Source organism: Schistocerca nitens, chromosome 6, assembly GCF_023898315.1.
Source record: "Schistocerca nitens isolate TAMUIC-IGC-003100 chromosome 6, iqSchNite1.1, whole genome shotgun sequence".
Classification (NCBI taxonomy): Eukaryota; Metazoa; Arthropoda; class Insecta; order Orthoptera; family Acrididae; genus Schistocerca; species Schistocerca nitens.
This window is the reverse complement of record NC_064619.1, coordinates 462,958,196-462,982,356: the sequence shown is the minus strand read 5'-3', so window position 1 is coordinate 462,982,356 and position 24,161 is coordinate 462,958,196. Positions and strand designations below refer to the sequence as shown.

At 44.6% G+C, this 24,161-nt stretch overlaps 1 non-coding gene and 1 pseudogene across 1 annotated transcript; both read left to right on the top strand.

The window, feature by feature from the left end:
* Positions 1–5,364: 5,364 nt before the first annotated feature.
* Trnas-gga (transfer RNA serine (anticodon GGA)) lies at positions 5,365–5,448 on the top strand. The gene is given in 2 exon segments: positions 5,365–5,404; positions 5,414–5,448. It is a non-coding gene; the product is annotated as a tRNA-Ser (tRNA).
* A 17,325-nt stretch (positions 5,449–22,773) lies between these two features.
* LOC126191843 (5S ribosomal RNA) lies at positions 22,774–22,891 on the top strand (annotated as a pseudogene).
* The last annotated feature ends 1,270 nt before the right edge of the window (positions 22,892–24,161 follow it).

Below are 24,161 nucleotides of genomic sequence, written 5' to 3'. Positions count from 1 at the left end.
TTTTTTACTACCACCATTTACAAGTAGGGTATCAGTTACTAAGAATATATAGAGGGGAGTGTTTTATCTAGAGGATTGTGAACCTGAGAGCATCCGACGTGCTTTTCTTTTTTTAGCTACTGCAGACTAGTGTTTGATTTTAGTATCACATGAAGAAATGCACACTACAGACTGCTACAAGCACTTTTCCTTATATTCCACAGTTTTTGCTATTGTTAGACAAGAGCTTGTGTTGTGTGCAGCATTTGTAAATATTTAGAGTTCTATACATTTATGTTCTGTGTAATATATGAAAACTATTTGTAATATATTGCTACTCAGTAAGTTACAGAATTGACCGGAAACTTTTTTTTTTCTTTTTAAACTAGGGTAGCCACAGTCACACATGTTCCAGTGGACCTGTGTCGTCTGTTGCTTTACATGGGGCTACTGAAAGATACTTTAATCGGTCAAGTTGCCAGTTCATCGTGGTTTTAACAGAGAATGACATTGACAATGGTTTCACTAATTGAAAAGGCTGAGAACTCTGCCTAGCCTGCTGCAACACTCTGTAATAGCTCCCTGTACTATATAACGTAGCATTATATACACCAGAAAATCCAACTGAAAAGTCTGGAAATCGGTTGTGTGACTCTCTAGTCGACTTCAGTAGATAACGCTATTGCAGACTAGTGGACTTTTAATTCAGTTTTGTATTTACATGTTTTAAAACCTGTATATAAACTCCTGCGATATTCAGTATGATTGGTGAACCAGTTATGTGTAATTAAAGCTCAACATTTTAAAACTAGTTGTACTACGTGTGGATGGTGAAGTCTTACTTTGTCTGTTGTGCACCACTTTGTTTCTTGAAACACAAGAAGGTCTTTTGCTATGGAACATGGGATATTTACAAATTAATTTAGTTTCATTAGTGCAGTAAGAGTTTTACCTGTCTTGAAAAGGGAAATTTTTGCTTGTTTCCAGCAGCTTCAGTTTCGAAGTAATTTGAAGTTGTAACTAGTTTTTACAGTACTTCTGTTTAATTTGATTTCACTTACTAATTATTGGTGTGTCGTAGATTTAAGTTTCATCACAGTATTTTTTCCTCGTTACATGATCATGTTCTACCTTGAAACACGTTTTTAGATTTGGAAAAACTTTAATTTAGCGTAACAATGTTTTGTAATTTCAGAAACGGGCTACAGAAAATAAAAAGGGTTTGCGATTATTTAAAAATCGAATAACAAAATTTACGGAGCTGGCTAGAGGCGAAAGTCAGCAAACAAGGTATAAGATTCTCCTCTACTACAGTTTTCGTCACAATTAAGCACCATATTGACAAATTAAGACGTAAAATACAAGTAATGGAAGAAGATTTTACATCTCCAGTAATATTACCATCAGTTGTTGTTGTAGTTTTATTATCCGTAATCTGTAAAAACGAAGACGAGAACAGTATTATTGGAAGATTTCGTTTCCCCTACGACATTCTAATGTTTGCGTCTAGATCAGTCAAACCTCAACAAGTAAAGAAAGACTTATCTTGGTAAATTTTGAAGTCATACTGAAAATACATGGGAGTAAAATAGTCGCACGTTAAAGAATATGTTACCGGTGTTTCCATACACTATACCTTTTAGTACAAAGTTCCGTCTTAACTAAAGGAACCACGGTTCCGTTGTTCCGATGTACGTTACTTCGCTACGCAGTTCGCAGAATTGTACTGATAATCAATAAAATTGAATAATTAACCCACAAATCATTGTGTTTATGAAATTTGGAGACAAGAACTCGATCGACAGGAAAAGAGATAAATAGAAGAGCGGGTATGGCTCAAAAAGCCGGTAGTAAACTAAACTGTGGTTTCCAGTTACTTTCGTAGCGTACGGGATTATAACATGTGTGGAAGTTGCTAATAACGAAGAGTGCTTTAAGCACATTTCTCAATGTCTGTCATCGATGGACGAAGATACGTTGATGACAGAGGCTATCGACGTCGTAGATTTAGCGGCTCCGCCACAAGCGATGCTAACTACTTCAGACTACGCAAGTAGGGCGCCTGGGGAACTTAACTACGGCAATATAACCGGCCGCGGAGAAGACGGACGGCAGTTCCCCCTGGGCAGCCACCTCAAGCAGATGATCGTTAACTACGCCAACTCACCAACTTCTCACCATCACAGCTGTGGACTCTGAGTGAGTCTCTCTCTCTCTCTCTCCAATATACTACCCGAGGACTTTGACGTAGTCAGTAATGCTCGACTATAAGTGCTATACTCGTAAACATTTACTGGGATTATTTATACTACAGCAGTCTAAATCTTGTGATAAATTCTAATTTGCTCTCGACAGCATCAACCGTCATTGCTTACATACTGTGACTTCTAGAACATTAAGTGTAAGTTCCATCTACGCCGCTTATTTTATTTTGAACTATTACCATCCTTGGATACATGCATCCAGTGATTTAAGTTCTACACTACTGACCATTAAAATTGCTACACCATGAAGAAATGCAGATGATAAACGCGTATTCATTGGACAAATATCTTATACTAGAACTGACATGTGATTACATTTTCACTCTTGGTGCATGGATCCTGACAAATCAGTACCCAGAACAACCACCTCTGATCGTAATAACGGTCTTGATACGCCTGGGCATTGCGTCAAACAGAGCTTGGATGGCGTGTACAGGTACAGCTGTCCATGCAGCTTCAACACGATACCAGAGTTCATCAAGAGTAGTGACTGGCGTATTGTGACGAGCCAGTTGCTCGGCCACCATTGACCAGACGTTTTCAATTGGTGAGAGATCTGGAGAATATGCTGACCAGCGCAGCAGTCGAACATTTTCTGTATCCAGAAAGGCCCGTACACGACCTGTAACATGCGGTCGTGCATTATCCTGCTGCAATATAGGATTTCGCAGTGATCGAATGAAGGGTAGAGCCACGGATCGTAACACATCTGAAATGTAACGTCCACTGTTCAAAGTGCCGTCAATGCGAACAAGAGGTGACTGCGACGTGTAACCAATGGCATCCCATACCATCACTATGGGTCATTCGCCAGTATGGCGATGATGAATACACACTTCCAATGTGCGTTCACCGCGATCTCGCCAACACGAATGCGACCATCGCGATGCTGTAAAAAGAACCTGCATTCATCCGAAAAAAATGACGTTTGGCCATTCGTGCACCCAGGCTCGCCGTTGTGTACACCATCGCAGGCGCTCCTGTCTGTGAAGCAGTGTCAATGGTAACCGCAGCCATGGTATCCGAGCTGATAGTCCATGCTGCTGTAAACGTCGTTGAACTGTTCGTGCAGATGGTTGTTCTCCTGCTAACGCCCCCATCCGTTGACTCAGGGATCGAGACGTGGCTGCACGATCCGTTACAGCCATGTGAATAAGATACCTGTCATCTCGACTGCTAGTGATACGAGGCCGTTGGGATCCAGCACGGCGTTCCGTGATACCCTCCTGAACCCACCGATTCCATAATCTGCTAACAGTCATTGGATCTCGACCAACGTGAGCAGTAATGTCGCGATACGATAAACCGCAATCGCGATAGGCTGAAATCCGATCTTTATCAAAGTCGGAAACGTCATGGTACGCGTTTCTCCTCGTTACACGAGGCATCACAACAACGTTTCAGCAGGCAACGCCGGTCAACTGCTGTTTGTGTATGAGAAATCGGTTGGAAACCATCCTCATGTCAGCACGTTGTTGGTGTCGCTACCGGCGCGAACCTTGTGTGAATGCACTGAAAAGCTAATCATTTGCATATCACAGCATCTTCTTCATGTTGGTTAAATTTCGCCGCTGTAGCAGGTCATCTTCGTGATGTAGCTATTTTAATGGCGAGTAGTGTATTAATTTTTGATGACCAGTGAACACTGTAACAGTAAAAGTGTTTATTTGTTAGTGTAAATTGCAGCTCATGGGAATATGGGCCAGCCGCCTCAATCCAACCACACAGCTCCCTGTGTGTGTATCCACTCCACTGGATAACTAATAAGCCCTGACCAGTGGCGGTCGACTATGTTAATAGAAGTACATTCCATTAATGCCGAAAACAGATCTTCAAGTGAAGGACAAGAGGATTAAATGTAATTTAATCTGGGAAATTTTGCCCTCTACCGGACGCTACATTCGCGTTGTTGATCTGACTACGTGCTCGGAGGCTGCATGTCCGATGCCCGATGTTTGACAAAGCACAGTCAGTATTTTCCTTGAAAGGAAATGAGAGTTTCGGACGTAGATCGATTTCACTGAAAGAATACATTTAGACTCCCTCCATATTTTTTATAGAAACAGTACAGTATTAACCACTGGCCTATGTTATTTTTCTATGGCGTTTGCAACTGTCAAAAGCCATCCTAACTTCGGACGAAGTAAAATAACATTACTAAAAATTGTTTCTTACTGCGCAGGACTCACAAAGTGGAAGCATAGAAGTTATTGACAATATGAATATATGGCATATGGAAGTTTGGCTGGATGCGGGACGCGAGCACAGGCAGCCAGAGTGGTTAAGGCGACCGCTCACTATAAGCGGAATTTCCGGATTTGAGTCCAAGTCCAGCACAAATTTTCATGTGTCATTTATAAACCAAGCTGCTAACGTCAATGTGTATACTATTTGCGAATCCTTTTCGTAATATCGAACACAAAGCCCCAAATAGACTCAAACTAGGTTGAATATGTGATTACATCCCTCCACTAAGTAACACACCTACAAACTCTTAATCCGACGGAACATCTCTTATGTCTATGAAGCCTGAATTTCACCTACACCAAACATTTACAGCGTTCTCCAAAGACTCTAAGCTGTCTGTTGGGAATTCCGTATCCGTCTACCATCCCCCACAGTGGTCACGGATGAACTTATAAAGTTTCAACACTGAACACACCGCATGGGCGTAAAACAGCGCCCGACGATCGCAGCGCTACATTCTGTGAGTCACACGCCATGTAGTGGCGAAGCTGGCGCCCCCCTAACGCCGTGGCAGCTGCTGGCGACTCGACTGTATGCAGTGTCTTACCTCGTCTGTTCACCAACAGCCACGTAATTGAGGCAGGGATCGTATCTGGCCCGCTACACAAAGGCGGAAGTGTTGTCTCAGATCTATGGACTGGGCAGCCCCGTATGCTTCACATCTCGAGTATTCTTTATCAAGCGTAACGATACAACTGCTTTGCTGCCGTTACGCATCCTGAAACCGAACACATCCTTGTCTAAGAGATTCTCAGTTTTCTTTTCCATATTTCTGCATATTAATCTTGTGAGTAACTTATATGCAGAAGTTGTTTGACTGACTGTGCGTATTTCCCTCACAATCTTCCCTTCGTGTCTTCGGAATTGCGTGCCGGCCCGTGTGGCCGAGTGGTTCTAGGCGCTTCAGTCTGGAACCGCGAGACCGCTATGGTCGCAGGTTCGAATCCTGCCTCGGGCATCGATGTGTGTGATGTCCTTAGGTTAGTTAGGTTTAAGTAGTTCTAGGGGACTGATGACCTCAAATCTTAAGTCCCAGAGCCATTTGAGCCATTTCGGAATTGTGTGGATGGTGTTTTTCCGACACTCAAATCACATGTCTCCAGACTCTGTCTGCACATCAAATGGAGTAGTCGTTTGGTTTCTATTTCCCCTGATAGTTTCAGATATTTCGGAGAATTATTATTATCTATGCCTTCCGAATTACTTGATCGCAAATTTTCCAAAACTCCTTACAAATCTGACTGTAATACTGGACTGCCTATGTCTACCAAATCAACTTCAGCGTTTTTTGCTATGATGTTATCAGACAGTTCGCCCCACTCGCTTCATTATTCTAATTCTACCTATCGGCTCTCACCTCTACGTTTAATAACGGAATCTCTGCTGCTGTCTTAATGTTGACTCCTTTGCTTTTCATTTAATCGAAGGCTTTTTGTATTTTCGTTATGCTGAGTCTATCGACCTAGCGATCATTTCCTTTTCACTTTGTTCAAATTTTTCCTACAAACATTTCGCATTGCATTCGCTACGCTTCCTATTCACTTCATTTAATCGAAGACTGTTTTGAATTTTCGTTATGCTGAACCTGTCCTCCCAGCGATCATTTCTTTTCCGATTTGTTCAAATTTTTCCTGCAAACATTTCGCATTGGATTCGTTACGCTTCCTATCTATTTCATTGTTAAGAGACTTACACTGCTGTATTCGTGCCTTTTCGTGAGGACTTTTATACTATCTTCTTTCGTCGAGTAATTGAAGCATTTCTTCTGCTACCCAGGGATTCTTCACAATTACCCTCCTCGCACTTACATCTGTCTCTCAGACTTCTATTATTCCGTTTTTACAGACGTCCATTCCTCCGCAACTTAATTGTCTACTATGATATTCATTATCCAAATATTTACACCTTCAGAGAATTTTAAAAGCACATCATGATTGGTAATTCGATATCCCACTTCTTTCCACACTGACTTTTAATGGCTCATCATGATGTAATCCAGCGATATACCTCTCTTCTTTCCATTTATTTCTCTGATTCCCATTATATGTAGACTGAGCTTCCGCAATTCCCGTTTAAGTTTTTCCAGCGTTCGTACCACAATCAAACGTCTGACATTCGAAGCTCAGACTCACAGACCTTTCCCGTGTAGTCGGTTGTTTAATCTTTTCATGATTATTACCTCCTTGGCAGTCTCCTACGTATATCCGAATGGAGGACTTAACAGGAATGTTTAGCCAATGGAGAAGTCGAGAAGTCATCACGATATTTCTTCAGTACCAGGTCACATGCCTTGTGGATACACGTTAAGGGTCTTCAGCCTAGTGGTTTCCATTGTCTCCTACACTCTCATGCCGTTGATTATTGCTAATTCTTTCACCTCTTACAGGCAGTTTCTCACTTAACAGCCCTTGAATTTCCTAATAGTTCATGGTAGCATGGGGAGGAGACCACGATTTCGCTTGTGATAATACGTTAAGCATCACGTCGTTTTGTGGCGTACCTAATACCATTAATTCTTGTAAAACACAGAATTGAGGTGAGCATGCTTTTATTAATGAAAACGGTACTCCTTTTTAATGGCATACGAAAGTTCTTGAGAAGACGAATTCAGTGATAATGTTTGTTGACGTTGACGATAAAATTTTTCGCAAAGTTATCTGAGAAATACCCTAAAATTGTTATATTACGCAGCTGGAATCCGCTTTTTCTGTGCAGTCACTTTTCAGCTACGCTCTCATGCTAGGATTCGTCTTCATATGCAGCAATAAGACAGGTTGGTTAATATTACTTTGAGCATTATGGGACTTAACTGCTGTGGTCATCAGTCCCACTAGAACTTAGAACTACTTAAACCTAACTAAACTAAGGACATCTCATACATCCATGCCCGAGGCAGGATTCGAACCTGCGACCGTAGCGGACGCGCGGTTCCAGACTGTAGCGCCTAGAACCGCTCGGCCAATCCGGCAATAAGACAGGAAATGGCTATTAAGATAAAACTCAGTCCTTCTTGTCACTATTACGTATAAGAGACACCCTGACGTCACTTTATCATACAACACATGGTCTATATCCATTTGCAAATCGGTATTACAGATGACTCGTCACGTTTAAAATTTAAATGTGTACAGCTGTCTGATGATGGACCTGTCGGTTCGAAACCGATAACGCCACTATTTGTTCGTAATACAAACTATTATTAATATCAGGTGGTTGCTGTTTTTACTTTATGGTAAGAAGTAGCCCTTATTTTGAGACAGTCACGGTCCCACAACCTTAATTTTCCACAAAGTCAGATAAACGGTATGTTATTGTTTAACGGCTATGGAACTTGTGGACATGATGTGTGAAATATTGCAATGTGGAGGACGACTGCTCTCTTTTTACCTTTCTAATCTGTGCGTATAGTTTCAATTTATTTACAGTTGATTTGAAAGGAAGTACAACTTCATCTTCGATAAATGTGAATGTATGCTTTCCCGGCGTATACAGCTGGCGAAGAGTTCTCGGGCTTCCAGCCGGATGGCGGTGTCTTCAAACTGCGACGTTTCGACGAGTGACATACTCATCATCTTCTGGCGAAGTGCCGAGATTTTGCGGATGTCCGTCCCTTTATACCTGCGGTGTGCCCCCCACCACCCGGCCGCGGGAGGCTGGGTCCAGAGGAGCCGGTGGGCGGGCTGGAGGGGGAAGCGGGTGCGCCGTTCGTGTCTCCGTCAGAGCATTCTGATCGCGTCTCGTGAGCTGGACGGTTCTTGTTGCGTTCCTGGCGTATTGCGTCTAATGCTGGATTCCAGGCCGCGCTCAGTTGATAGCCTTCGTCCCTGTTCACAAGATTCTCGTGGACCCGTATTTCTATTGATTCATTAATGACGCTATCCCAATAGCTCCCGGCTCGGCACAGCACTCTGGTGTTTTCGAAATCAAAGGTGTGGTTTTCTTTGATGCTATGTTCAGCTATACCAGATTTCTCTATCTGTCCTAGTCGAACATGCCTGATGTGTTCCTCGCACCTTTTAGAGATGCAGCGCTGCGTTTGACCAATGTACTGCTCACCACATTCACAGGCAATGCTGTATATTCCAGGTGTGTTTAGTTTGAGTGGGTCTTTAGCTGAGCCCAGCAGCTCTTTCGTCTTCGGCGGTGGTACAGCTCACGAGACGCGATCAGAATGCTCTGACGGAGACACGAACGGCGCACCCGCTTCCCCCTCCACCCCGCCCGCCGGCTCCACAGGACCCTGCCTCCCGCGGCCAGGTGGTGGGGGGCACACCACAGGTATAAAGGATCGGCATCCGCAAAGTCTCGGCACTTCGCCAGAAGATGATGAGTATGTCACTCGTCGAAACGTCGCAGTTTGAAGACAGCGCCACCAGGCTGGAAGCCCGAGAACTCTTAGCCATTCATCTTCGATATTTTGTGGCGAAGATCGATGTGACCTTGCGTGACAAGTATATTACGGTAATGTACCATAGCGTACTTAAGTTTGGGAACTAGGTGAGACATGTTCATCTTTCATTTGTATGCACTGGGAGGTAGTCTCGCAGTTATCACAGTAGAGAACAGAATGTGCTTACGGCGGTATATCAAGTCGATAATAGCGCCAAGCTGTTGACAATGAAGTTGCATTCATAACTTTTGGGAAAAATTTAAGACAGTAAATACTTCTGAGCGGAAGAAAAGTAGTGAGAAATAGTCTTTTGTTGTCCCTTAAGTAAAAAGTAAATAAAAAATAAAATAGAAACTGAAAATTAAATGAAGTAAAAATTAAACACTGAATATGGTTGGCGAGACAGGAAGTTGGCCGCAGTCAAAAATAGTTCAAATGGCTCTCAGCACTATGGGACTTAATTGCTGTGGTCATCAGTCCCCTAGAACTTAGAACTACTTAAACCTAACTATCCTAAGGATATCACACACATTCATGCCCGAGGCAGGATTCGTACCTGCAACCCTAGCGGTCGCGCGGTTCCGGACTGTGGAGCCTAGAACCGCTCGGCCACTTTGGCCGGCTTGGCCACAGTCCTCTCGTACGATATGTGAGTCCAGTGTGTCACCACGCCAACTGAATATGTGGACTGGAAAGGGAAGACCCAAATACGATGGGTTTATATCGATCGCATGAGCACTTGACATACTAGAGTGCAGCACCACACACACTTCTTATACCCATGTCACTGATGTCTGTCTATGCCTGTAAGTATAAGATTACGAGAGTGCCATCTCTCTGTAGTCGTATTCACAGCTGGAACTGTGTTGTTAGCTTCTCCGAGTTCAGTTTCAGTCAGGGCATTCAGTCTGGGTGTTGCTATTTTCACAAATGGTACTGTCCGTAGTGTGAAGGGGACCAAATAGCTTATTGTCCTACGATGTAGGGCAGGGTCTGAGTGTGTATGTGTATGCATGTGTCTTTGTGCTTAGAAAAGAGAGCCGGGGCATGAGGGAGAGGGATGTGGAAGAGAGAGAGAGACGCGGAGAGTCAGCATACTAGATGTTGGCAGTCGGAACAATGGTGACGGCAGAAACTGGCGCGGACGCGCTCTGGCGGCCCCGGAGGCGATGGAAAATAAAAGTGGTCGCGATGGTCGGCAGTCGGTAGCCGGCACGACCCCGCCGCTCGGCGCCGCCGGCGGGCACGGAGCGCCGGCTTTAATTGCAGCTGTCGTTCCGCCCAGGCCTGTGAATAATGCTCCGCTTACGGCCGCCACTGACCGGCAACGGACAGTCCCACCCCTACCTCATCCTCCCTGTCCCTCTCTGCCTCTGTCTCTCTCCCTCTCTGCCCCCCCCCCCTCTCTCTCTCTCTCTCTCTCTCTCTCTCTCTCTCTCTCTCTCTCTCTCTCTCTGCCCTTTTCCGCTTCCTTTCCTGCTTTCCGCTCACTGCTCAGCGCTCAGCTGCCCCGCTGCCAACAAAGGCACTGTCCGCGTCGTGTGGGCATTTCGGCGCTTCAGCACATCACTGATCGGACAGGTGATTTGTTTAGAGCGCACCGCATTTGAGCTTTTAGCCCACAGGGACGTGCAAACAAAAGATAATGAAATGGGCGCCGGAATTGTGCGTGATTCAGGAAAAGATGATGCCAGAGAGTGAATTAGATACAGTTACCTGGGCAGATGCCGGTCAATATTCTCTTCCAAATATTGAAAGTGGCAGGAGTCAAATACAGCGAACGAAAGGCTATTTACAATTTGTACAGATACCAGATGGGAGTTATAAGAATCGAGTGGCATGAACGGGAAGCAGTGGTTGGGAAGGGAGTGAGAGCGGTTTGTAGCCTATCCCCGAAGTTATTCAATCTGTATATAGAGCAAGCAGTAAAGAAAACAAACGAAAATTTGAGTTAAAATCCATGGAGTAGAAATAAAAACTTTGAGGTTTGCCGACGATATTGTAATTCTGTCAGAATGGTTCAAATGGTTCAAATGGCTCTGAGCACTATGGGACCTAACATCGATGGTCATCAGTCCCCTAGAACTTAGAACTACTTACACCTAACTAACCTAAGGACATCACACAACACCCAGTCATCACGAGGCAGAGAAAATCCCTGACCCCGCCGGGAATCGAACCCGGGAACCCGAATTCTGTCAGAGACAGCAAAGGATCTGGAAAAGCAACTAAACGGAGTCGATCATGTCTTGAAAGGAGGATAGAAGAAGAACATCAAGGAAAATAAAACGAAGATAATGGAATGTAGTCGAATTAAATCAGGTGATCCTAAGGTAATTATATTAAGAAGTGAGACAAAGTAGCAAATGAGTTTTGCTGTTTGGGGAGCAAAGTAACTGATGTTGGTCGAAGTAGGGAGGATATAAAATGTAGACTGACAATGGAGAGGAACCCGTTTCTGAAGAAGTGAAATTTGATAACATTGAGTACAGATTAAAGTATCAGAAAGTCTTTCCTGCAAGTATTTGTACGGAGTGTGGCCATGTATGGAAGTGAAACGATAACTAGTTTAGACATCAAGAGAATACATGCTTTCGAAATGTGGTGCTACAGAAGAATGCTGAAGATTAGACGGATAGGTGATGTAACTAGTGAAGACGTACTGAATAGAATTGGGGAGAAGAATAATTTGTGGCACAACTTGACTACGAGAAAGGCTCGGTTGGTAAGACATGTTCTGAGGTACCAAGGGATCATCAGGTTAGTATTGGAGGGCAGTGTGCAGGGTAAAAATCGTAGAGGGAGACAAAGAGATGAATACACTAAGCAGATTCAGAAGGATGTAGTTTGCAGTAGTTACTGGGAGATAAAGAAGTTTGCACAGGATCGAGTAGCATGGAGAGCTGCATCTAACCAGTCTCTGGACTGAAGACCACAGCAGCAGCACCTAGGAAGGTTAAGGCAATAGAGAGGCAGGTCTGACGCTAAATTTGATTTCAAGAAAACTGAGACCATTTCATAATAGATGTCGACACAAAAACAGATTTCGCCAAGCTAGAGTGGGGTGCGGCGTTTGACGTCCTCAGAAAAATAATCAAGACTAGAGGTTGTGTTACAGGATTTTAGTGGAATATCTCGTAGATGGAACTGATTATTTGGCCATAGTCGATACTTTACAGTGCAAGTTTATAAGATGATTGTAAAGTTTAGAAATTGTCGTCTGGTAAATGAAAGTAGATAAATTGTAACTATATAGTACGAAACGAATTTTCACAGAATGAAGAAAGAGCTGGGATGGCTATGAACGTGCCTACTTCTCAGTTGCCGTGCCCGATGATCTCCAGAGATAAGATAGCAGCGACAAAGAAAAGGATGAATTAGCCGTTTCCGTGTCTTATCCTTAGTTGGTGCAGCGCCTCTTCTGACGGTAGAGTGACGAACAGGAGCTTCTCGTGCAGAACAAGGATGAAATTCTCCAGAAGGGTTTTATCCTCCGTGACCCTTGGCTGGCTCATGCTATGCGTTGGATTTAACCTTGGTTGCTATTCTGTGTTTAGTCTCCAGCTGTTACCGCGCTTATGCTGTTATCCTCTTTTTCCGCAGGTGGCAGCAGCGGCGTGTATCGGTAGGTGCACTTTGGACTATCTTTGGCCTGGCGCTTATAGATTCCAGCTGGGCTGTGTGCGGGCAGTTGGTCGCTTATCGTGGAGCAGCGAGGACATCTCCGCGGCGCATAGTTTGGCCGGGCCCTCTGGCGGCCTCTATATGGTAGCGGGGTGTGTGGTGCTGCTCCCATTGCTACGAAGTTCGTGGCTCACCTATCCTGGACATGAAAGTTGAGTTTTGACTTAATCTACCAGCAAGTGTCGTTTGGAGTTTATTGTCGGCTGTGGGGATATTGCCACGAGCGACAACGTGTGTTTTCATATTGGCAAATTTCAGCCACCCTCCGGTGGAGTTTAACTGTACTTGGTTATTTGAATTGATGTGCACCAGCGGAATCTCCTGCGTTATGGCCGTTAACGTAAATTGAGTCAGTGTACACTCCTGGAAATTGAAATAAGAACACCGTGAATTCATGTCCCAGGAAGGGGAAACTTTATTGACACATTCCTGGGGTCAGATACATCACATGATCACACTGACAGAACCACAGGCACATAGACACAGGCAACAGAGCATGCACAATGTCGGCACTAGTACAGTGTATATCCACCTTTCGCAGCAATGCAGGCTGCTATTCTCCCATGGTGACGATCGTAGAGATGCTGGATGTAGTCCTGTGGAACGGCTTGCCATGCCATTTCCACCTGGCGCCTCAGTTGGACCAGCGTTCGTGCTGGACGCGCAGACCGCGTGAGACGACGCTTCATCCAGTCCCAAACATGCTCAATGGGGGACAGATCCGGAGATCTTGCTGGCCAGGGTAGTTGACTTACACCTTCTAGAGCACGTTGGGTGGCACGGGATACATGCGGACGTGCATTGTCCTGTTGGAACAGCAAGTTCCCTTGCCGGTCTAGGAATGGTAGAACGATGGGTTCGATGACGGTTTGGATGTACCGTGCACTATTCAGTGTCCCCTCGACGATCACCAGTGGTGTACGGCCAGTGTAGGAGATCGCTCCCCACACCATGATGCCGGGTGTTGGCCCTGTGTACCTCGGTCGTATGCAGTCCTGATTGTGGCGCTCACCTGCACGGCGCCAAACACGCATACGACCATCATTGGCACCAAGGCAGAAGCGACTCTCATCGCTGAAGACGACACGTCTCCATTCGTCCCTCCATTCACGCCTGTCGCGACACCACTGGAGGCGGGCTGCACGATGTTGGGGCGTGAGCGGAAGACGGCCTAACGGTGTGCGGGACCGTAGCCCAGCTTCATGGAGACGGTTGCGAATGGTCCTCGCCGATACCCCAGGAGCAACAGTGTCCCTAATTTGCTGGGAAGTGGCGGTGCGGTCCCCTACGGCACTGCGTAGGATCCTACGGTCTTGGCGTGCATTCGTGCGTCGCTGCGGTCCGGTCCCAGGTCGACGGGCACGTGCACCAACCGCCGACCACTGGCGACAACATCGATGTACTGTGGAGACCTCACGCCCCACGTGTTGAGCAATTCGGCGGTACGTCCACCCGGCCTCCCGCATGCCCACTATACGCCCTCGCTCAAAGTTCGTCAACTGCACATACGGTTCACGTCCACGCTGTCGCGGCATGCTACCAGTGTTAAAGACTGCGATGGAGCTCCGTATGCCACGGCAAACTGGCTGACACTGACGGCGGCGGTGCACAAATGCTGCGCAGCTAGCGCCATTCGACGGCCAACACCGCGGTTCCTGGTGTGTCCGCTGTGCCGTGCGTGTGATCATTGCTTGTACAGCCCTCTCGCAGTGTCCGGAGCAAGTATGGTGGGTCTGACACACCGGTGTCAATGTGTTCTTTTTTCCATTTCCAGGAGTGTATTTTCCTCATCGTGTTGTCGCTGTTCATCACGGTGTATAGTCTGACAGCTCAATGTATGATTGGTTGTGGGCGCCAATACCTTTAACGTTGTTCCATTGAACTCCCTGTTGTGTGCTGGTCGGGTGAAGCGGAAGTTGTCTTGTCGGTGGGTCCGTTGACTGTCTGTCGGTTGGGTTGTAGTCGGATCGATAGTGGTTGGACCGACTGCCTGTCTCACCCAACCGAGCGTTAGTGTTTGAATTCCAGGCCGACCCTCGGAACTTCTGAGCGCCCTTGGGTGTACTGCCTTTCCTGTGGCGAAACTGTGTATAATCCAAAGTTGATTATTTTAGAGGGGGACATTGCTGATGCTAAAATTAGCCCGCCACCCCAGCCCCCTGGTGGTTGGGCGGGAGGCAACTTTAAAATTTCAAATGGGAACCCCCATTTGTTATTGTAAAATCAGATTCTACATTAAAAAACTACGTACATTTTGTCTTATAGATTTGTTTTGACTCTTGCTAGTTGGTCCTGTAATTCAAGAAAATATAAGTTCTCATTTTTGCGTGGAAAATGGTTACCGATAAATAAAAGGTACTTACTTAATTCAAAAATTTGGATTTGTTAAAATTAAAACTCTCCCTCTCTCCCCATAGGGTCGGATTTGAGAGAGAGGAATTACAGTTTTACAAATTTTCACCCAAATATTAATTTTCCAGGCAAAAACCAGAACATGGATTTTCTTGAATTACAGCGTCAACCACCAAGAATCAAAACAAATCTATAAGACCAAATGTACGTAGATTTTAAGTAGAATCTGATTCTACAGTAAAAAATGGGGGTTGCCATTTGAAATTTTAAAGTTGCCTCCCGCCACACCCCCAGAAGGCTGGGGTGGTGGGCTAATTTTAGCTCCAGCAGATGTCCCCCTCGAAAATAATCAAATTTGGATTCTACACATTTTTTCGTGAGAAGCTTATTTTTCGTGAGAAGCTTATTTTTCCAGTTATTCTGGTTTGTCAACTTAAAATTTACACCCTGTATAATGCCAGTCGTACCTACCACGTAATTTTACTGATAAAAATTACGAAGAAGTCAATTCGCTCTTTGCAGGTTGAGGTTATAAACAAAACAAGGCGAAGGGAAGCAAAATACGACAGCTTTGGCGCGAGCGGAGACGCGGTCTCGCACAGACGTGGCAGCCTCTGAGGTCGACCTGCAACATCATCCCTCGGCGCAGAGATACAAGGTAGAGGGATGAGGCACGAGTTTGCTAGGGGATCTAGAAAACAGAAATATCCTCTCGTCTCAAATAACATAGCGAAGCAGGAGAGGAACAAAGCAGGGGCACATAATGGAGGAGAGATGACAAGCGCCCCTCCATTCCCCCGCCCCCCTTCTCCATCCTCCCCCTCTTTCCCTTCCACACCGTCGACCTCACACAGGATGCAGCGCTACAGAATTACGCCTCTCCTAAGCGACAGACAGCTCAAAGGAGTTGCTCATCTTCCCTGCAGAATGAAGTTAACTTCTTATCCCGTGCCGTGGCGGCATCCAAGCAACAAGACAAAAGAGAAGCCTGTTTCTCGCGTCTCTAACGTCTGTAGGTCAAGTCTGCGGCCTGTTAATCCACTCTACCTGTTATAGAGGGGTTGCCGCCGTCAGTCGTATTGGACACACTTCGCTTCTGAGTAGTGTATGAAACCATGTCGCTGTACAATTGGAATATGGGAAGGATACCTTAATCCACGAGATTTTCTTTACAGTTGCTACTGAAATGTTGCCAAAAAAGTTTCTGATTTTTATTTTTCCATTAATTCGCACATGTGAATCAGTCTTGCGGTGTGTGTACCGCAATTGAGGAGTCCGCACAGTTCGCCCTCACTTTCGCACTGCAAGGATTTACATGCAGTCGCTTACGTCGGCTGTTTGCCCCCGGTAGCTGAGTGCTCAAAGCGAGAGAATGTCAATATTAAGGGCCCGTGTTCGATTTCCGGCTGGGTCGGAGGTTTTCTCCGCTCAGGGACTGGGTGGTGTGTGGTCCTAATCACCATCATTTCATCGCCATCGACCCGCAAGTCGGCGAAGTGGCGTCAAATCGAAAGACTTGCACCCGACGAACGGTCTACCCGACGGGAGGCCCTAGTCACACGACATTTACATTTTTTTTATTTTCCTACATGAGCTTATGCAGCTTGAGTCTCACTCATATGCATTTGTCACAAATACCTATCTCGGTGAAACAGAATGAAATTTTTGCTGTGCTACAGAGTGTACGCTGATATGAAACTTCCTGGCCGATTAAAACTGTGTAGTGGGTCGAGACTCGAACCCGAGACTTTTGTCTTTCGCGGGCAAGTGCTCTACCGACTGTGCTACTAGAACATGACTCGCCACTGCTTCTCACAGATTTACTTCCACCGTTAAAGTTCTTGCTCGGGAAAAGCAAAGGTTTCGAATTCCAGCCTCGGTCAGGCACACAATTTTAATCTGCCTGCAAGTTGCACATGACGGACAATCAAGTGAAAACCGATCACCCCTCACAGTCGGACCATGGAATACTTCCACTCAAAGGCAATCACCACACACGTTAAGATATTTATCCCACTGGGACGTGAGACGATCAATTCCTGATTCGTAGAAAGCGCTCGGCTGCTAATGAATCCACAACCACACCCACTCTTGCTCTTCTTTGTCCTATTGAAACCGACAGCCACGCATGTATTTATTCATGTCACCAAAAATGCGCCGGCCGGGGTGGCCGAGCTGTTCTAGGCGCTACAGTCTGGAACCGCGTGACCGCAACGCTCGCTGGTTCGAATCCTGCTTCGGGCATGGATGTGTGTGATGTCCTTAGGTTGGTTAGGTTTTAGTAGTCTAGGGAACGACCTCATATGTTAAGTCCCATAGTGCTTAGAGCCATTTTTGTTTGTTTGTTACGTTTTAATATTGTAATGAATGAATGTTGTCTTAAATGTGTGTCACGCCCACTTCATCCTAGGCCTTCCACTCACTGAAGCAGTAACAGTTATCATGATGAAACTACTTCTAAAGCTTACTGAAACATTAATTTTATATTATATACTAAAAATTCCACATAATTTTAAATTTTCTTTCGATTTGTGGCACAAAAGATCATTTATTTCCCCTCAATAGAGAAAAAGCGTCAGCCAATTTAATTCAGTTGTAGTTTCTACAACTGCAGGGCATGCACAAAAATATGAAAACACGGCGAGTAATGCATACTTCATCTACATCTACATCTACAAGGCTACTCTGCAATTCACATTTAAGTGCTTGTCAGAGGGTTCATCGAACCACAATCATACTATCTCTCTACCATTCCACTCCCGAACAGCGCGCGGGAAAAACGAACACCTAAACCTTTCTGTTCGAGCTCTGATTTCTCTTATTTTATTTAGATGATCATTCATACCTATGTAGGTTGGGCTCAACAATATATTTTCGCATTCGGAAGAGAAAGTTGGTGACTGAAATTTCGTAAATAGATCTCGCCGCGACGAAAAACGTCTTTGCTGTAATGACGTCCATCCCAGTTCGCGTATCATATCTGTCACACTCTCTCCCCTACTACGTGATAATACAAAACGAGCTGCCCTTTTTTGCACCCTTTCGATGTCCTCCGTCAATCCAACCTGGCAAGGATCCCACACCGCGCAGCAATATTCTAACAGAGGACGAACGAGTGTAGTGTAAGCTGACTCTTTAGTGGACTTGTTGCATCTTCTAAGTGTCCTGTCAATGAAACGCGACCTTTGGCTCGCCTTTCCCACAATATTATCTATGTGGTCTTTCCAACTGAAGTTGTTCGTAATTTTAACACCCAGATACTTAGTTGAATTGACAGCCTTGAGAATAGATCGTTCCCTTCGAGGTGATTCATAATGTTTGAATACAGTATATGCTCCAAAACCTTATGCAAACCGACGTCAATGATATAGGTCTGGAGTTAGATGGATTACTCCTACTACCCTTCTTAAACACTGGTGCGACCTGCGTAATTTTCCAGTCTGTAGGTACAGATCTATCGGTGAGCGAGCGGTTGTATATGAGTGCTAAGTAGGGAGCTATTGTATCAGCGTAATCTGAAAGGAACCTAATCGGTATACAATCTGGACCTGAAGACTTGCCCGTATCAAGCGATCTGAGTTGCTTCGCAACCCCTAAGGTATCTACTTCTAAGAAACTCATGCTAGCAGCTGTTCGTGTTTCAAATTCTGGAATGTTCCATTCATCAATGGAATAGAAATGCAGAAGGCAGCCAGTTATGCAGGTTTCCACCGTGGACAGACCGTTGGTGCTTGTGTGGTGGGTGCGTCCGTAAAGAAGGTGTTTTTAAAAGACTTTCTGCACGCGAACTAACAGCTGTTGACGGGTCTGTTCCTGGTACGTCTTATCATGAAACTACAACGGATGTGTCGGGACCCCGGCGGATTCGCTCCCAGGCCCTCAGAGTGGAAGGTTAGTGCACTACCAACGAGCGTGAGGGCTGCCTTGTATACATCGCGATCTCCGGCAGGCAAACCATTCGCGGCTATGCATTGTCCGAAGCATATGGCAACAGGGCAATCCCGCTGCCAACTGGAGCGCGTGGTGCCAAATTCCCGTAGTTTAAAAATTGTGCATTGTTGACCTACAACACATTATTCATTTCGGTTCCTATTCGCATCAGCTATCCAGGGTTAAAATTTCAATTTTTCCACCCACTACAGCTAAATACCATACAGCAAAAATCATAGTGCGAATTAGAGGCATACGTAGAGAAGATAACATGCATTTATCGGTTTCCCAAAATAACGTGATAATCTAACAGGATCACTGGCCCACAATCCACCATGTAATTAAAAGAATATTATAGCAGTACGAAAATAATTTTTAATACCTAAACGAGGAATATCACATCCTTTTACCAATGTGAATTAAAAATGTATTTTACAAACTTAAATCAACACACACTGTTTTCTCTTGTAACTTAGGGTATATCGTTTTGCAGATATACTGTGACGGCTACTTTTATTATAGTTATTCTAATGTATGGAAACCTTAATAATATAGAGAATTCCTTAATCATAAAAGAAAATCTTGGTAAGGTCTGACGTGTATGAACTTTTGTGACACAAATTATTAATCCTCCTAGTGTGGCTTCAGCGCACGGAAATGGCTAGGATGATTCTATTGCCATTAATGTTGTATACTGTATAGAGAGTTTTCTCAATAATATCTGTTGTGGATGAAGCTCAAAATGGATTACATTCAACCGATGTTTATGTAATGGCCGCCATTTGCAAAACATTGAGATGTTTGTAAGATGTAATATATTTTCAGTGAGCTACAGGAACAAGGGTGGAGCTCCGTTCGGGAATATTCCGCCACTAGAGTCGACTGCCGTGAGTACCAAGGTCGTCATTACGTATATCGCCAAATACTATCGAGGACTGCAACTTAGAAGAGACAGAGTCAGCCGTCGTACAGTATTAACAACAAAGTTAAACAGCCACAACAGTCAGAACCACCTCCTCGATTTTGGATACAGTAGTTATAGTACTCGCACGTAAGTCATTTACTTACATGTAACATGACACAGAAATTAACATAGGGACAAGTATGCCGCTATTGATGACCGGTTAATGAGAACAGGTCGTCGGAAGTGGTAAGGCGTGGTATACACTGGCAAACGCAGGTGGCAGAGTTAAAAAAAAAAAAAAATGACCATCCGCTTGATGGCGCTCTGGCTCACCTTCCGGAACACAATACTGCAGCGATTGTGCGTGGCTTGGATTCGATAAGCCCTTGGCAGGTTTCGAGGCATGGGTGACAACAAGTCTCATGCAGTTTCCTTAACCTACTGGCTGGAGGATTTGACTCCCAGTTGCCATCCAGATACGTTCTATCAGGTTTAGATCAGGTGAGTAGGGTGGCCGACACAATTGTGTGTGTTCACTGTCACGCTCCTCAAATCTCTGCAGGAAGATGGCATCACAGTCGCAGGAGGCATCAAACATCTGCCAAAGCAGAGTTACTAAACACAGCCTTCCGAAATGCCTTCACAGAAGAAAAAGAAGTAAACATTCCAGAATTCGAATCAAGAACAGCTGCCAACATGAGTAACGTAAAAGTAGATATTCTCGGAGTAGTGAAGCAACTTAAATCACGTAATAAAAACAAGTCTTCTGGTCCAGACTGTATACCAGTTAGGTTCCTCTCAGAGTGTGCTGATGTAATAGCCCCATACTTAAAAATCATATACAACCGTTCGCTCGACGAAAGATCCATACCCAAGACTGGAAAGCTGCACAGGTCACACCAGTATTTAGAGAGGTAGTAGGAGTAATCCACTAAATTACAGGTCCTTATCATTAACGTCGATATGCAGCAAACTTTTGGAACATATATTGTGTTCGAACATTATGATCGAAGGAAACGATCTATTCACAAACAGTCAATATGGATTTAGAAAACATCGTTCTTTCCAAACACAACTAGCTCTTTACTTGCATGAAGTGTTGAGTGCTATTCGCAAGGGATTTCAAATTCCGTATTTCTGGATTTTAGGAAGGCTTTTGACGATGTACGACACAAGCGACCTGTAGTGAAACTGTGTGCTTGCGGAGTATCGTCTCAGTTATGTGACTGGATTCGTGATTTCCTGTCAGAGAGGTCACTGTTCATAGTAACTGATGGAAAGTTTTCGAGTAATACAGAAGTGATTTCTGGCGTTCCCCAAAGTTGTGTTATTGGCCCTTTTCTGTATCTTATCCATACAAACGATTTGGGAGACAACCTGAGCAGCCGTCTTAGGTTGTTTGCAGATGACGCTGACGTTTATCGACTAGTACAATCATCAGAAGATCAAAACAAAATGCAAACGATTTAGAAAAGATATCTGTGGGTGCGAAAATTGGCAATTGACCCTAAATAATGAAAAGTGTTAGATCATCCACATGAGTGCTAAAAGGAATTCGTTAAACTTCGGTTACACGATAAACCAATCAAATCTAAAGGCCGTAAATTCAGCTAAATACCTAGGAATTAAAATTACGAACAACTTAAATTGGAAGGAACACATAGAAAATGTTGTGGGGAACGCTAACCAAAGACTGCGTTTTATTGGCAGGTCACTTAGCAAATGTAACACATCTACTAAGGAGACCGCGCACACTACGCTTGTCCGTCCTCTCTTAAAATACTGCTGCCCGATGTGGGATCCTTACCAGATAGGATTGACGGAGTACATCGAAAACGTATCGCGAAATATTGGAGAGAGTGTCACTGAAATGATATTGATGGTGGAGGAAACTTCTCACGAAATTGCAATAAGCAACTTTCTCCTCCGAATGCGAAAATATTTTGTTGACGCCGACCTACATAGGGAGAAACGATCACCATGATAAAATAGGGAAATCAGAGCTCGTACGGAAAGACATAGGTGTTCGTTCTTTCAGCGCTATACGAGACTGGAGTAATAGAGAATTGTGAAGGTGGTTCGATGAACTGTCTGCCAAACACTTAAATGTGATTTTCATAGTATCCATACAGAACTATATGTAGAAACATGAAGATTTGTATGTCGTCGATAATAATGAGCACATGGTCCCCAACTGTCGTGGTGCCTTCGTTTAATGCCTTAGGTTTCATGGAAGCACTGCCCCCCCCTCCCCTCCCGCCTACCGTCCATGGTGTGGTGCGTGTTTCGAGCAGCTGTTTGGATGTATGGCGACGTAATCTGGATACGACCTGCTGCAACAAGGACCATGATTTATCCAGAAAGGTGACACATTTCCATTGATCCATAGTGCAGCCGCGATGACTTCGTGCCCACAGCAATCACTATTAATGATTTAAGGATGTATTTGGTTTAACAAGGAAAGATATAGGGAGCCGCATGATTATAAACGTGTGCTGAATGGTTTGCTTGCGTCAGAATTCTACTTACTCGTCATTCTGCTATGGATTGCTACTTATTCCTTTTTTCAGAGAGGCCAAGCCACAAGTAGTAAGCAAACAGCATATCAGTTTCGCCACTTCCGATTTTCGAAGTCACTTACATCAGTCACATGCGGCCGTTGTCATTGCTAGAATGATTCCCCATGCAGCTATGATCCGCTTGTAAGCTTTTCCTACGGCAACACGTGCCTGCAACACCACCTGGCTACGTTCAACCCTTGGTGGCCTGCGTGCTAACTATTTTGGCTCATCAATGCAACAGAGGAATGATGACGTGGAGCGAAAGGCTGTCCTTGATTCGTCTTTCATCGCCACTCGCTATGTAACGATTCAGTAGCTTTCTGTCTGATCATGTAAATTCTGTTGATCGCCCACAGCCTCTATAGTGAACTTGTTTCCTCAGCTACTCAATGCACTACAATGAGTTTCCACTCAGTTTGACTGTTGTTGCAACTAATTTTGAGTTTTCCTGTTCATCTGTTGGGCAACGGCCTTGCCGCAGTGGATACACCGGTTCCCGTGAGATCACCGAAGTTAAGCGCTGCCTGGCGTGGTCGGCACTTAGATGGGTGACCATCCAGGTCACCATGAGCTGTTGCCATTTTTCGGGGTGAACTGAGAGCCTCGTGATGCCAATTGAGGAGATAGTCGAACGAATAGTAGCGGCTTCGGTCAAGAATAACATCATAACGACCGGGAGAGCGGTGTGCTGACCCCACGCCCCTCCTATCCGCATCCTCCACTAAGGATGACACAGCGATCGGATGGTCCCCGTAGGCCACTCGTGGCCTGAAGACGGAGTGCTGTTCATCTGCTCCTGTAAAGTTCTTCTACCCAATAGTTGTTTTCATTTGACTTCAATAAATGTTTCTGTCTGTATGGAGGCAACTTCTTTCGTTTAGAGTGCTAGAAGGAACCTTATTTCACAGAGGATGTTGGCATAAGTAAGAGTATGGCCATGTCATGTGTACAATTTAGACATGTACCTACTTTTTCATACCTAGCCACTTTTGATAGTAAAGTGATCTTTGAGAGATAATGGAACGCTTTCTATAGCAACAATACTATTGCGCTATTAGATATTCATTTATAAGGTGTGACACATATAATAATTAATTTTGTGTGTGCAACGATTCAATGGAAAATGTATATGAGTCGTGCGTGTGTCAGTAACGATACAAGTCGTGGTAATACTTCTCTGTATTTGGTATGACAGCAATGCGTTCGCTGGCATCCCTCCAGAGGCAGCATAGCTTCTCGCCTAACGGATTTAGCTATAAGAGCGCTCTCTGCTGTGGTAATCTGGCAACTAGAATTCTTCACCGAGGGTAGTGTTTCGGCTCGTCATCTGATGGATATTGATTCTTAACTCTAAAAAGTGTGCCTATGATGTTCGAAGAATTACTGCTTTCCACTGCCTTCATGGTTGAAAGTTCGCATGTACAAAATCCGCATGTTCCTCATTCCTTCTGCATCAGTTTGCGGATTCCTAGTTCCCAGCATTTACTAAACAGCCAAGGACCAGCGTACAAAGGAAAGTGACTATAGTACTGGTACTTGAAGACCCCACTTTTCTACGGGCGAAGCTTTATTTCAGAAATATAATTGATTTCTCGCATTACAATTCTGTCTATCTTAGATGTGTAACTGTTATATTTGTCTTAGTCCTCAGTAATGACCATCATTCAGAATTTCCAAAACACGGCCGAGCTATTCCTAAGCACATTTGTAAAAATCAGTTCCTCCCCAAACTGAAATACTTTCACTATGTGCTGCAGTTAAGGCTGATTTTCTTTTTTAAAGGCCTATGTGCTAAGACTCTCATGAAAAGTAGATGTTTTTTAATTATTTGTTCCTGAGCGAAAGACAAA